The sequence below is a fragment of the Mchenga conophoros genome, unplaced genomic scaffold (genome assembly GCF_057382185.1).
Source record: "Mchenga conophoros isolate Kocher_MC1m ecotype Shallow Benthic unplaced genomic scaffold, M_conophoros_male_GT1.1 unmapped_scaffold_6, whole genome shotgun sequence".
NCBI lineage: Eukaryota > Metazoa > Chordata > Actinopteri > Cichliformes > Cichlidae > Mchenga > Mchenga conophoros.
In genome coordinates this window covers 885,056-898,380 of record NW_028182333.1, presented here as the reverse complement: position 1 = coordinate 898,380, position 13,325 = coordinate 885,056, and the positions used below count along the sequence as shown (strand labels likewise).

The 13,325-nt window shown below is 44.1% G+C and overlaps 2 pseudogenes; one reads left to right on the top strand and one right to left on the bottom strand.

The window, feature by feature from the left end:
* LOC146546186 (uncharacterized) overlaps nt 1–9,876 on the bottom strand; it is a 29,814-nt pseudogene extending 19,938 nt beyond the window's left edge.
* Nucleotides 9,877–10,378: 502 nt separating this feature from the next.
* On the top strand, nt 10,379–11,323 carry LOC146546185 (uncharacterized; annotated as a pseudogene).
* Nucleotides 11,324–13,325: the final 2,002 nt, after the last annotated feature.

Below are 13,325 nucleotides of genomic sequence, written 5' to 3'. Positions count from 1 at the left end.
TCTTAATCACGTTCAGAACCCCGTTAACATTAAAAGAGATTACTTTCACTGACTCACTTCCCATAAAGATATATTAAGTTACCACAGCGCATAAACTCAATAGCAGCAGGCAACCCCCTCTTAAAACAGTAACAAGTGAAAAAAGTTAGGAATGAACTGAAAACATTTGAACATAACTGGAGCTTGAAAGCTCCTAAGCTGGCTTCTGACAGTGGAGCACTTCCACTGACACCCTCACAACTTGAAGGGAAACCCCTTATTACTCCCTGAGTTAGGGGGCTTTCCACTGCGACGTCACTCACAGCACGAGAAGCCCCACCCATTTTAGCTCGACAGTAACCATATTTCACCATGTTGTCCATAGCTAATACATAACATTAACTGACGCGGACGCCGACCACCAACTCCCCGCCACAGCGGGCATCTTTGTAGTTTTTCTCTGGGGGTTGCCGGTGGTGTAATCACCTTTACCGGCAGGCCCCGACTCGCCAGGTCAGCCGTTGCCTCCTCCACCGTGTTGTAGGTTTTCGCTCCTTCTTTGAAAAAAACCTTAAGGCGCGCTGAGTAGAGGGTCCTAAACCGTACATTCTTCTCTTTTAGGACCTTTCGTGCCTCTGCATACTCCTTCCTCATAGCCATGATCTCAGGGGGGTAATCGTGGTCGAGGTTGATCTTGCTGGAATTCAGCATAAAACCTTTCTTTTGCCAAGCGAGCCTCAGCACTTCTTCTTTAACCGTGAAGCACAGGAATTTTACCAGGATCGATCTGGGTTGGGAGCCGTCCGGAGGGAGTAATGATAACACTCTGTGTGCTCTCTGAATTTGTAACGGTGTTGATGGTGGGATGGCGAGATTCTCCCGGAGTAGCTTCTCCACAAAGTGGGCCATAGATGGAGCTCCCGATTCTTCTCCCTCCGGCACCCTGTACAGTCTGAGCGACTCCCTCCTCGAGTAAGCCTCCAGTGATGTTAGTTTTGTTTGAAACTTTTCCTGCATGCTTTCTTCCATCTCTAAAGTTAGAAATATCCTGTCTCAGAGTGACGCTGAAAAACTAGTTCATGCATTTATTACTTCCAGGCTGGACTATTGTAATTCATTATTATCAGGATGTCCAAAAAACTCCCTGAAAAGCCTTCAGTTAATCCAAAATGCTGCAGCAAGAGTCCTGACAGGGACTAGAAAGAGAGAGCAGATTTCTCCTGTATTGGCTTCCCTTCATTGGCTTCCTGTTAAATCCAGAATTGAATTCAAAATCCTGCTCCTCACATACAAGGTCTTAAATAATCAGGCCCCATCTTATCTTAATGACCTTGTAGTACCATATCACCCCATTAGAGCACTTCGCTCTCACACTGCAGGCCTACTTGTTGTTCCTAGAGTATTTGAAAGTAGAATGGGAGGCAGAGCCTTCAGTTTTCAGGCCCCTCTTCTGTGGAACCAGCTTCCAGTTTGGATTCAGGAGACAGACACTATCTCTACTTTTAAGATTAATCTCATATTTCCATTAAAAGTGTTGAATTTGACTGTTTGATGTTCTTTATGATCTCTGGCACCAGTTCATCTGTAGGCTGAGCTCAATCCATCCATTTAGTGAAATGATGTTTAAAGGTCTCCTTGTTCTGTGAGCGTGCACAGATCCTGAAGCAGAAAGCCTGGGTTACAGAGAAATGATCATCACTGTGATGATGCTCATCATCTCTGACTGGGATTTGAGGTTTTGTCAAAGCAGCAAAGAAAGCCTGGCTATGTTGGACTGGGTGTGGCAGCAGCTCCCAGTTTGAGTTCAGGAGACAGACACCCTCTCTACTTTGAAGATCAGCTTCAAACTTTCCTTTTTGCTAAAGCATATAGTTAGGGCTGGGCCAGGTGACCCTGAATCCTCCCTTAGTTATGCTGCAATAGACGTAGGCTGCCGGGGATTCCCATGATGCATTGAGTTTTTCCTTTCCAGTCACCTTTCTCACTCACTATGTGTTAACAGACCTCTCTGCATTGAATCATATGTGTTATTAACCTCTGTCTCTCTTCCACAGCATGTCTTTATCCTGTCTTCCTTCTCTCACTCCAACCAATCACAGCAAATGGCCCCGCCCCTCCCTGAGCCTGGTTCTGCCAGAGGTTTCTTTCTGTTAAAAGGGAGTTTTTCCTTCCCACTGTCGCCAAAGTGCTTGTTCATAGGGGGTCATGTGATTGTTGGGTTTTTTTCTGTATTTATGAAGTGCCTTGAGGTGACTTTTGTTGTGATTTGGCGCTATATAAATAAAATTGAATTGCATTGTTAGTATCTCAGACAAAATCTCGTCTGTGTTCTGGAGCTTATCTTTGTGTTCTGCAACCCTGGTTTCCACATCATTAAGCCGCGCATTGGCTTTATCAACTCACCCCTTATTTCCACCAGTTGCGCTTTCGTGTCTTTTCGAAATTCTTTCACCTCTTTCCCAACGCCTCTCAGTTCTTTCAGTATCAGCGTCAAACTTGCTGGGTCAACCTCATCTTCTGTCCCAGAATCCTCGCGGCTAGGAGTGGGAGAGTGGCCTCGGCTAGCCCTATAGGGGCTAACGTTAGCCCCTTCTGTTAGCTGCACATTGCCATCTTCCACGTTTTCAAACGTTAACTTCTTAGCTATTTTGTTCTTTCTGGACATCATTTAAACCCCTTTTTCCTCTTTATGTGCACTTAGATAGTGTATTAATTTACTTGGGGCAGTTTTAATAAGTTTCAGTCGAGAGCTCTCGTACTAGGTGTCCATCCCCACGAGCGCCGGAACCGGAAGCCTTGAATAAAATGTTTAATTGGTTCATTTAAAAAAAACAAAATGTCAATTGATCTGACCTCAGAGTATTTAGTTTACAGTTTAAACTTTGTAGTCCAGCAGACAGAATCTTCACTCCTGAATCCTGCACATTTTTGATACTCAGGTCCAGCTCTGTCAGAGTAGAGGACTGAGAGCTGAGCATTGAGGACACAGCTTCACAGTTTTCCGCTAGAAGTTCACAGACGTTGAGTCTGAAAATGAAAACATGAACAAAGACTGATGTTAAAGTGTAATCAGGGTGCAATAACTAATCTTATATTTTAAGAATCCTTGTTGTTTTATGCTGAGCAGATGTGGTACGAAACAACAGTAAATTGATCAAGTTTACCTCTACTGTTTAAATTGCTGGATTTATTTTCTCAGTTAAAAACAAAACAAAACAAACAAACAAAAGAAAAAAGAATACAAATCGGTCAGACCTCAGAATATTCAGTTTGGCGTGTGGGCTCTCCACTGCAGCAGACAGAAGCTTTACTGCTGAAGCCTTCAGGCTGTCGGTACTCAAGTCCAGCTCTCTCAGACTACAGGACTGGGAGCTGACCACTGACAACAAATCTGTACAGACTTCCTCTGACAGCTTACAGCTGCTCAGCCTGAAAAAAATAACAAGAACAACAAAACAATAATATTTATTATCAAATAAAATCTCTTTATATGTTGAATCTAAGTAATCAAATGTGTACAAATGAGTACACTACAATGCACAATTAAATAAAAAAATGTTCAAGAATTTAAGTGTAACAGAAGAAAAATATTTCAAATTAAACACAATTATTCCAATGTATGTAAATGGAAACCAGTGAAGACCAGGTTGATTTAGTGACAGTAGTTCAGTGTCTGCTGGCACAGGCCTGTGAGTACTGCAGTATTACACTTACTACAGTACTGCTGGTCACTTTATTAATTCTAATATGTGTGATTACTGTAAATGTAGTTATAAATAATGTATCACATCCTGGACTCTCGTTTCATTTTCTGTCTAAAAGCTGCTTTGGCTCATTCCCCTTTAAAGCCCCGCTCTCCCTAACTTTATTTTGATTGGATGATTTCATAAAGCACGCTGAAGGGCAGTAGCCAGTTATCATGAGCTCCATCTCCTCAACCTTCTGGTTTAGAAATTATAAGAAACTGTATACCTCATAAAAACCCGTCTTGATCCATGCTCAATCATCCAGGTTAGTAAATCCCAAAAGTTGATTCTGTTCATCTGGACGTAGCGCTTTCAGTGGGAGAAACATTTCGTCACTCATCCAGGTGACTTCGTCAGTCTCAGCTGACTTCTGGTTTCCAACCCTATAAAAAGTACATTTGCATAATGACTGAAACCAGCCCACTGAAGGAACAATAAGGCTGGGAGGTCAGTTCCTTGACCATTAGGTTTGAGTCATTATGCAGATGTACTCTTTATAAGATTGGGGAAAGCTGCAGTCAGCTGAGCCTGAAGAAGTCATCTTGATGAGTGACAAAATGTTTCTCCCGCTGAGAGCGCTACGTCCAGATGAACAGAATCAAACTTTGGGGGCTCATAAAATCATGATTAGAAATCTTCTCAGATGTATTTTTACATTTTAGATCCACAGCAACAAAGTTCACAGCAGGATGTCTCTGTTCAGTAATTATTATGCCCATTACCTGCAAACTGTGAGGTACGCAGGTAATGTCAGGTAAACACTAGCTGTCTGAAACTGTTCCTGTTAAATGTGTGTATAAAGGAAATAAGCTGAAATACAGAGACTGGGTGGATCTGTGCTTTGACTTTGACACCAAAAATTTCTTCCTGTTAAAAGGGAGTTTTTCCTTCCCACTGTCGCCAAAGTGTTTGCTCATAGGGGGTCATATGATTGTTGGGTTTTTCTCTGTATCTATTACTGTACGATCTACTGTACAATATAAAGCGCATTGAGGTGACTGTTGTGATTTGGCGCTATATAAATAAAATTGAATTGAATTGAATTACATCCCATTTCAGGTACCTAGAACCTGAACCTTCTCTGGAAACCTGGGACGCTGGCGGGTTTCTCTTGCTTACCTATCTGCTCATCCTCTTTCTTTCTGCTCGCATGATGATTTCCTGGTTGAGTTTGTAAAGACTTTTGCTCAGGACCTTCTTGCTGTGCGGCAACAGTGCTAACCACCGTCCGCTGTATGTTTTTCAGTCATTAAATCAAACCATGAAAGATCAACTTGCTTCTCGTGATGAACCTGTCTGTTTTCGATTCCACACCAGGGTCTGCCCACTGGAAAGTTCAGGGATAAGGGTGGAGGATACTCACACAAACATAAAAACCCAGATTGCAACTCCAACTCTCTGTTCTAGTTAACCAGACCTTTCAGGCTCTTGTTCAATTAGAACCTCATGGAGTCTGAGTTAGCGAGACAGTTAAACATCCCTCTATGCCCCCTTAATCCGCCCATTCCCACTAAGTCATTAAATAACCGAGTGTCCCCTCACATAACTCAGCGCACAGAGCCTGTCACCCCTGGCAATCACAAGAAAACACTTACCTTTTTTGCTTTTCATGCACCTCACAAACCACTCATACTCGGGTTTCCTTGGCTAGAATTACATAACCCCCACTTAGACTGGTCAGGTCAGAGGGTAATCAGTTAGAGTCTGTTCTGTCATTCAAATTGCCTTGTTTCTGCCCGTCCACCGGAACCTGTGGAACCATCAACCAACACTGAGACTGTTTTAGATCTCTCCTCTGTGCCCACCAAATGTCATGATCTTCAGGAAGTATTTAGCAAAAGTAAAGCGCTTTCACTGCCACCTCACAAACCACAGGACAGCACCATAGAACTACTCTCTGGCTCCACCCGGCCTTCTAGCTGGCTGTATAACCTGCTTAGACCTGAGTGTGCGGCTATGGAAAAGTACATTAAGGAATCCCTCGGTGCAGGCATAATCCAACGATTGTCATCTCAAGTTGGAACTTCTTTTTTGTGGGGAAAAAGGATGGCTCTCTCTGGCCATGCATTTACTTCAGGGGCCTCAGTGATATTACCATCAAGAATAAGTACCTATTACCTCATTAGCTCTGCTTTCAGGCCATTTCACAGTGCCACTGGGTTTACAAAACCCCACATCCGCAACGCTTACCACTTTTTCCAGATCAATCAGGGAGACAAGTGGAAGACCGTTTTAAACATGCCATTGGGGGACTACGAGTATTTGGTCATGCCGCCTGGGTTAACTAATGCTCCCGCAATGTTTCAAGATTAGTTAACGATGTCCTCCGGGAATTCCTTGACAGGTTCGTATTGGTGTATCTGGATGATATCCTCATTTTTCCCAAAACCTGCGAGGAACATCAGTCTCATGTCCATGCTATTTTTCCAACGTTTGCTGGAGAATAAACCTTATGTCAAAGCAAAAAAGTGTGAATTCCATTCCTCATCAATAACTTTTTTCAGTTACATTTTGGCACGGGGGCAGGTGAAGACGGATCTGGCAAATGTGAAAGCTTTAACAGAGTGGCCTACCCCTTGTACCCATTGTAGATTCAAGAAGCATCTCCAATGGGTTTTGGGAATAGCAAATTTTTATAGACTGTTCATTTTCAACTATAGTCAGGTAGCTGCACCACTCAAGTCTCAGCATGCATCTGGTCCCCCAAAGCTGAAACTGCATTCACCAAACTTAAGTATCTGTTCACCACGGCACCTTTTTGGTTCACCCTGATCACAGTTGTCATTGCAAAGGTGGACACATCAGAAATTGGAGAAGGGAGAGGTAAATGATGCCAAGTGAAAGAGAATGCTTTGGGGGGGGGGGGGTCATGCTGCTGTCATGGTCTGTGTGAGCGGCGGTGGTTTCCCACTAGACTCTGGTTTCTGCCTTTGGGTGAAGCCTGGTCAGCCTGTCCACTGTCCACACCTGACAGTAATCTACTAGGCTGAATATAACATCAGCACTCCCAATAACTCTGCTAACCTCCTAATCCTCGGATCATCTACTCACCCTTGCAGTTCAGTCACGTTTTCCTGGATGCTGGTCTTCTTGATTCACTCACAGCCACATTAATGCCTTTCGTCTCTTAGACTTACTGGACCACTTTGCCTGGATTCAAAGCTAACAAGTACTCACCCAGACCTCACCACCTGCCTTCCCCAAGTTGCTTTCCAATTACTGACAAGTAAATGGTAAATGGACTGATTCTTATATAGCGTTTTTCTACTCTCCCGGAGTACTCACAGCGCTCTATACAACATGCCACATCCACCCAATCACACCCATTCTCACAAACACTTTATCTGAACTTAGTGCTTTCTAAGTACATTCACGCACATTCATACTCTGATGGATGCATCGGAGAGCAAGTTGGGGTTAGTATCTTGCCCAAGGATACTTGACATGCAGACTGGAGGAGCCAGGGATCGAACCACCAACCTTCTGATCAGTAGGTCAGATCAGACCAGCTTTACCTCCTGAGCTACAGAAACCCCAAATAAGACATTGAAGATAACCTCGTTCACTTACTGTAACCTCCACCAGTGATCTTTCTGATGCTGCTCTACCTCTGTTACAGTGACTCAGATTACCATCAACCAAGACCCATTTCCGGAAACCTACCATAGAGCCCACTTCATGCTCACAGCTTCAAGTGCTTGACTCATGTTAAAAAATTCCAAGTGTCAAGTTCCTGTGTGTAAATAAAGCCTTCACGTCTAGTAATATTCAGTTCCTTCACCTTTGTCTGTATTTTGGGGTTCACCATGTTGTTCTGGCCACACCGAGGTAACAGATTTATATTTGAAAAACAGAGAGACATGGGGATTGCAATAAAGATGAGACACAAACCAGACCTTAAAATAAGAACATCTGAAACGATGTAGGTGCAGTCTGGTAGCTCAAGTATTTGCTTTAAAAAACAGAGCTAGACTCCTGGTTGTTGGAGACAAGTGAACAACTTGAGGATAATAAACCTGTCAGAGGGGCTGAAGGATCAGAGCTCATGTTCTTATAGGCTGGATCTGGATTGTGCTTTGATTCGAGTTGAAGACAAAAATATTTCAGAAATGCTGACATGTCCTGCTGGAGAGAAATATTTAAAGTATCATGACTATTTTAGTGACTATTTTTTAATTTTTCTAAGTGGTAGTGTTCTTTGAACTGAGCACCTCTGATTTATTTCCATGATTTTAGAATGAAGCGATGAGTTCATGTTTACTCACAAAGCTTTGTTGGAGGCTTTTACCACTGGCAGCAGCCTCAGAAGAGCCTCCTCTGAAGCAGAGTATTTCTTCAGGTCAAACACCATCCAGATCTTCTTTCTGATGACAGTAAGATGAAGACCAGAGCTGACCACTGAGCAGGAGACAGTTTACCTGTGGAGAGACGTCCTGATCTCAGGGACTGTTGGATCTCCTCCACTAGAGAACGATCATTCAGTTCATTCAGAACAGTGGAAAACAGATTGATGCTTTTCTCTGCAGACAGATTCTCACTGAGCTTCTTCTTGATGTACTGGACTGTTTCCTGATTGGTCTGTGAGCTACTTCCTGTCTGTGTCAGCAGACCTCGTAGGAGAGTCTGATTGGTCTGCAGGAAAGACCCAGGAGGAAGCGGAGGAACAAGTCCAGGTGTCATTTGGTCTCTGTAAGGCCTTGTTCACAGCATTCTGGTAGAAGTGTTCTCTGCAGATTCTCTTGTTTCAGACTTCTTGGAGGTTGTCTGTTGTTCTTCCAGCAGATTGAGTCCAGAGTTGATGAAGGTCAGATGGACATGAAGAGCAGCCAGAAACTCCTGAACACTCAGATGGATGAAGCAGAACACCTTGTCCTGGTACAGTCCACTTTCCTCTTTAAAGATCTGTGTGAACACTCCTGAGTACACTGAGGCTGCTCTGATATCGATGCCACACTCTGTCAGGTCTGATTCATAGAAGATCAGGTTTCCTTTCTGCAGCTGATCAAAAAGCCAGTTTTCCCAGAGACTCCATCATCTTCCTGCTCTCTGAACTCCAGTGTGCATCTGTCTCAGCTCCTCCATCATACTTGACCTTCTTCACTTTGGCCTGAACCACCAGGAAGTGGATGTACATCTCAGTCAAGGTCTTGGGCAGCTGTCCTCCCTCTCTGGTTTTCAGGACACGCTCCAGAACTGTAGTAGTGATCCAGCAGAAGACTGGGATGTGACACATGATGTGGAGGCTTCGTGATGTCTTGATGTGGGAGATGATCCTGCTGGCCTGCTCCTCATCTCTGAATTCTTCCTGAAGTACTCCTCCTTCTGTGGGTCAGTGAACCCTCTGACCTTGTCACCATGCCGACACAGTCAGGAGGGATCTGATTGGCTGCTGCAGGTCGTGTGGTTATCCAGAGGCGAGCAGAGGGAAGCAGTTTCCCCTGATGAGGTTTATCAGCAGCACATCCACTGAGGTGGACTTTCTAGGGTCAGTTAGGATTGTAGTTTTGTGGAAGTCCAGAGGAAGTCGACACTCATCCAGACCATCAAAGATGAACACAACCTGGAAGTCTTCAAAGCTGCAGATTCCTGCTTCTTTGGTTTCAGTAAAGAAGTGATGAACAAGTCCCACCAAGCTGAACTTTTCCTCTTTCAGCACATTCAGCTCTCTGAAAGTGAATGGAAATATGAACTGGATGTCCTGGTTGGCTTTGTCTTCAGCCCAGTCCAGGCTGTATTTCTGTGTTAAGACTGTTTTCCCAATGCCAGCCACTCCCTTTGTCAGCACTGATTTGATTGGTTCATCTCTTCCAGGTGTGTCTTTAAAGATGTCTTCTTGTCTGATTGTTGTTTCAGGTCTGTGTGGTTTCCTGGATGCTGTTTCAATCTGTCTGACCTCATGTTCATCATTGACCTCTGCAGTCCCTCCCTCTGTGATGTAGAGCTCTGTGTAGATCTGATTCAGAAGGGTTGGTTTTCCTGCTTTAGCGATGCCCTCAAACACACGCTGGAACTTCTTCTTCAGCTTAGACTTAAGTTTAGGCTGACACTTTCTGAAGAGCATCTGAATCAAAAAAAGGAAAAAAGAAGGAAAAATACAAATCTGGTCTGAAGGAGCTATGTGACGTACTTTGTCCTTTGTTGAGCCTATCATACGTTTTAGTTTTTAATATACTTATTCTACCAGATAAACAAGAAAAAAGGGGCTACAGGAATTCCTAAATGTAATTCCTGAAAACAGCCACATTAAATGTTTTGAACCTACACATCTGTATTGCTTTGCAGCTTTTCATATGTACCTGATGCCAACATGTGCAGGCTAAACTGGTTTCTGCTTTCTGTGCCTCTTTCCAAACCTTGTCACCAAAAATAACAACACTGCTATGTTATTTAAATAAGCATCTGAGAGAGATTCAGTAATTCACATTTAATTCTTGTCGTAAATTACAATGGCGAAAGATAATGTAAACCCTTTCTGGCCACACTAAACATGTTCCTTCTCGTTTGGCTCTTGGCGAAGGCAGTCGCACTTTTCTCCTCTTCTCCTTCCCCTTATCTTCCCTGCTTAGCCTCTTGTGTCTTTGTCTTGTCTCATGTGTATTTCACTTCCCTGGAACACTCTCTCACAGTCTGTGTCTAAAACCTAAAAGAGAATTATGGATTTGATCAACTGGTCTCTGAATGCTATTGACACCCTTTTCTCAACGAGTTGTCTGGGCTCGGGAGAGCCCGAGTGCCCTGAGGGGACTTTCCCTGCCGGATACACGATGGACGAGTGGCAGACATGGAGGATCGTGTGCCTGGCGGGACTGTCGATCGAGGACGCTGAAGATATGTACCTATTCGGAACCATGATAACAGGGTTCTTGCTGATCGGAGCTGGCTTGGCCCTGGTTTATCGGAGAATTAAGAAAGCGGAACCGGCTGTTCAAACCCCCACAAGGCTGCTCGCTGGGATTGAAAGGATGGGACGAGGTGCGGCTTCTCAGAAAGGGCTCAGTGAATGCAGCATGGTTAAGAGCTTGGAGGCGCTAACGGCTGCAGTGAAGGCTCAGAATAACACCTCTGAGTGTATATTGGATTACATCAAGGAAGAATCCACTCGGAACAACACCTTGGGGCGGAAGCTGGATTACATCGCGGATCAGTTGGGCTGCGGTCGTGAAGTCTCAGAATCTGCTCTGTGAGCAAAAGCCTGAAAAGACCACAGAATTGAAGGTAAATAACATAATTGAGAGGCTCGCAGCTATCCAGCGGGAGATTGAGAGACCAGTGTCGGTGTCGGAGTGTTAAAAACAGCTTGAAATTCTCATGAGTTGTTTGTAAAAGAAAAATCACAAATCATATAATGCGGCTACCCCTTCGGCGCCAGCTGTGGGCTCAAGGCCTGAGCTGAACAAAAACTCCCTGATAACGACTGTGTTGAGTCTGTTCCTTCCCATTCCATGCAAGGCCACCTGGGTTGGCTGGTAGACTGTTTACTTAGCCTGATAGGGCGGAGGACACTGTCTCAGCTGAACTATGGACACGCACACACATACATTTACACTGATAAGCACTCACACATCCCCCCTCCCCTTCCAATGCCTTCGATGCTTGTTGCCTCCTGGGAACACGAGGCGGGTCTGGGCCCACGCCGGAGAGTCGGCGCAGTGGCAGGATGGCTGCTGTGTTGCCTGGGATTACTCCTTATCCCCTAACCAACCTTGTTGTTGGTCACGTGCTCTAATAATGTTGTACTGTGGACATTTATGTGCTTTCTGTGCAGAGGAGTTTTTGTGTTTCCTGTTCTCATGCTGTCCTCCTGTAGCCCAGCATGAGCAGAGGTCTCTTTTTTCCCTTGTACTTTCCCATTGTAGTGTAGATTTCAGTGTTTTTTCTATAATGCAACGTTCTCTGACTTGTATCCCCATGTGATGTCTGTGTTGTGTGTGTATGGTCGGGGGGCGGGTTCATTCCACTCCAGGGCAACCTGACACTGCAGGTGATGAATAAAATTTGAACTTGAACTTGATTATATAAAAATGTGGCATTTAAGTCAAATGACTCATGCTTTTCTTCTTTAAGGCAATCAGTTTGCATGGTTTTTAAAAGTAAAGAACACTTGTGTTTAATTAAATACAGCTCACATTAGATCTAAGTAGTTTCACAGGTTTATGATGTCCATGTAGTTTAGAAAATACATTTGCAGGCATGTAACAAATCCAAACATTCGTCGTAGAATGACGTTCTTGCCCTCTCCTTTTTCTTACAGTGAATTCTGAGGTTTCACTTTCACATCTCAACAAACTGCAAGGTGACCATTTTTATTCATGGTATATGATGCATGACCTCACCTTGTTGAGCAGATGGATCAGAGTTCAAACGTAGCTGAGAGAAAAGAGAAGGATCTTTGATCTGAAGATGTTTGATTGTTATCTTGCATGCTTTGTCTCCTTTTTTCCTCACTGTGTCGATGAAGCTGCGTGCCTTATCTGCTCTGGCTAGGTTCTTCTCCAGTATCGATTCTTTCTCCAACTCATTTAAGACAGTGTCACATACGAGGGCCTCAAGCAGCTGTGTGAGGATTTCTGTTGTTACCCTCCAGACAAAGGCTGACCGCACACTGGCAAGCTCCTCCTCTACAGAAACAAGAAAGAGACATAAACATGGTTCTCAGTCGACATCATGTGAAAAATATTCTAACTTTGTTGAATTAACACTTCATCATCTCATCAACAAATACTAAATTTTAGGATGTGTGGGGTTAAAATTATGCCAGCTTAAAATGAAACTGAAGAAAATATTGAAACTGAAAAATAATATTGTAACCGATACACAGATGATCTGTATTGCTATACAGACGGGCAAGTATACAGGTATACTATGAACAAATATACATATATAAAGATGAAGCACTGTGAGGTAAACAGATCTACAGAGTGCTATGAAAATATCTACAGTAGTGGAAGCGTAGCTCTCTGAACAGACTATAACAGTGTAGGCACTATAACAGAGACTACACCATGTCAGTGTCCTAAAACTACAGCAGTAACCAACGTGGTGAATGTTGATAATGAAAGGATCATGGTCACTGGGAGGAGGAGTGTAGAAGGGTTAGGTGAGTGGATGGAAAGGCTCAGCGGGGACTGAGTTCAGTAGGGTGACAGCTGTGGGGAAGAAGCTGTTCCTAAACCTGCTGGTTTTAGTCTGAAGGCTCCTGTAGCGCCTCCTGGAGGGGAGGAGGAGCTGGAAGAGTTTATTGGCAGTATGAGAGGAGTCCGAGAATGATGCATACTCGGCGTAGACATCTCTTCTTGCGGACATCCTCAATGCCAGGAAGTGGAATCCCTGTGATGTGTTGGGCGCTGCAGTGCCTTGCGGTCAGCAGCAGAGCAGTTCCCACACCAGACTGTGACACAGTTGGTCAGGATGCTCTCTATCACACAGCGGTGGAAGTTGATTCTTCTTCAGTATCCTAAAGAAAAAGAGGCCCTGATGGGCCTTCTTGACCAGGCTGGAGGTGTTAGTTGACCAGGACAGATTCTCAGAGATGTGGATTCCCAAGAACTTGAAGCTGGAGACCCGTCCAAGGATGGAGTTGGATGCATACTAAGGTCTGCA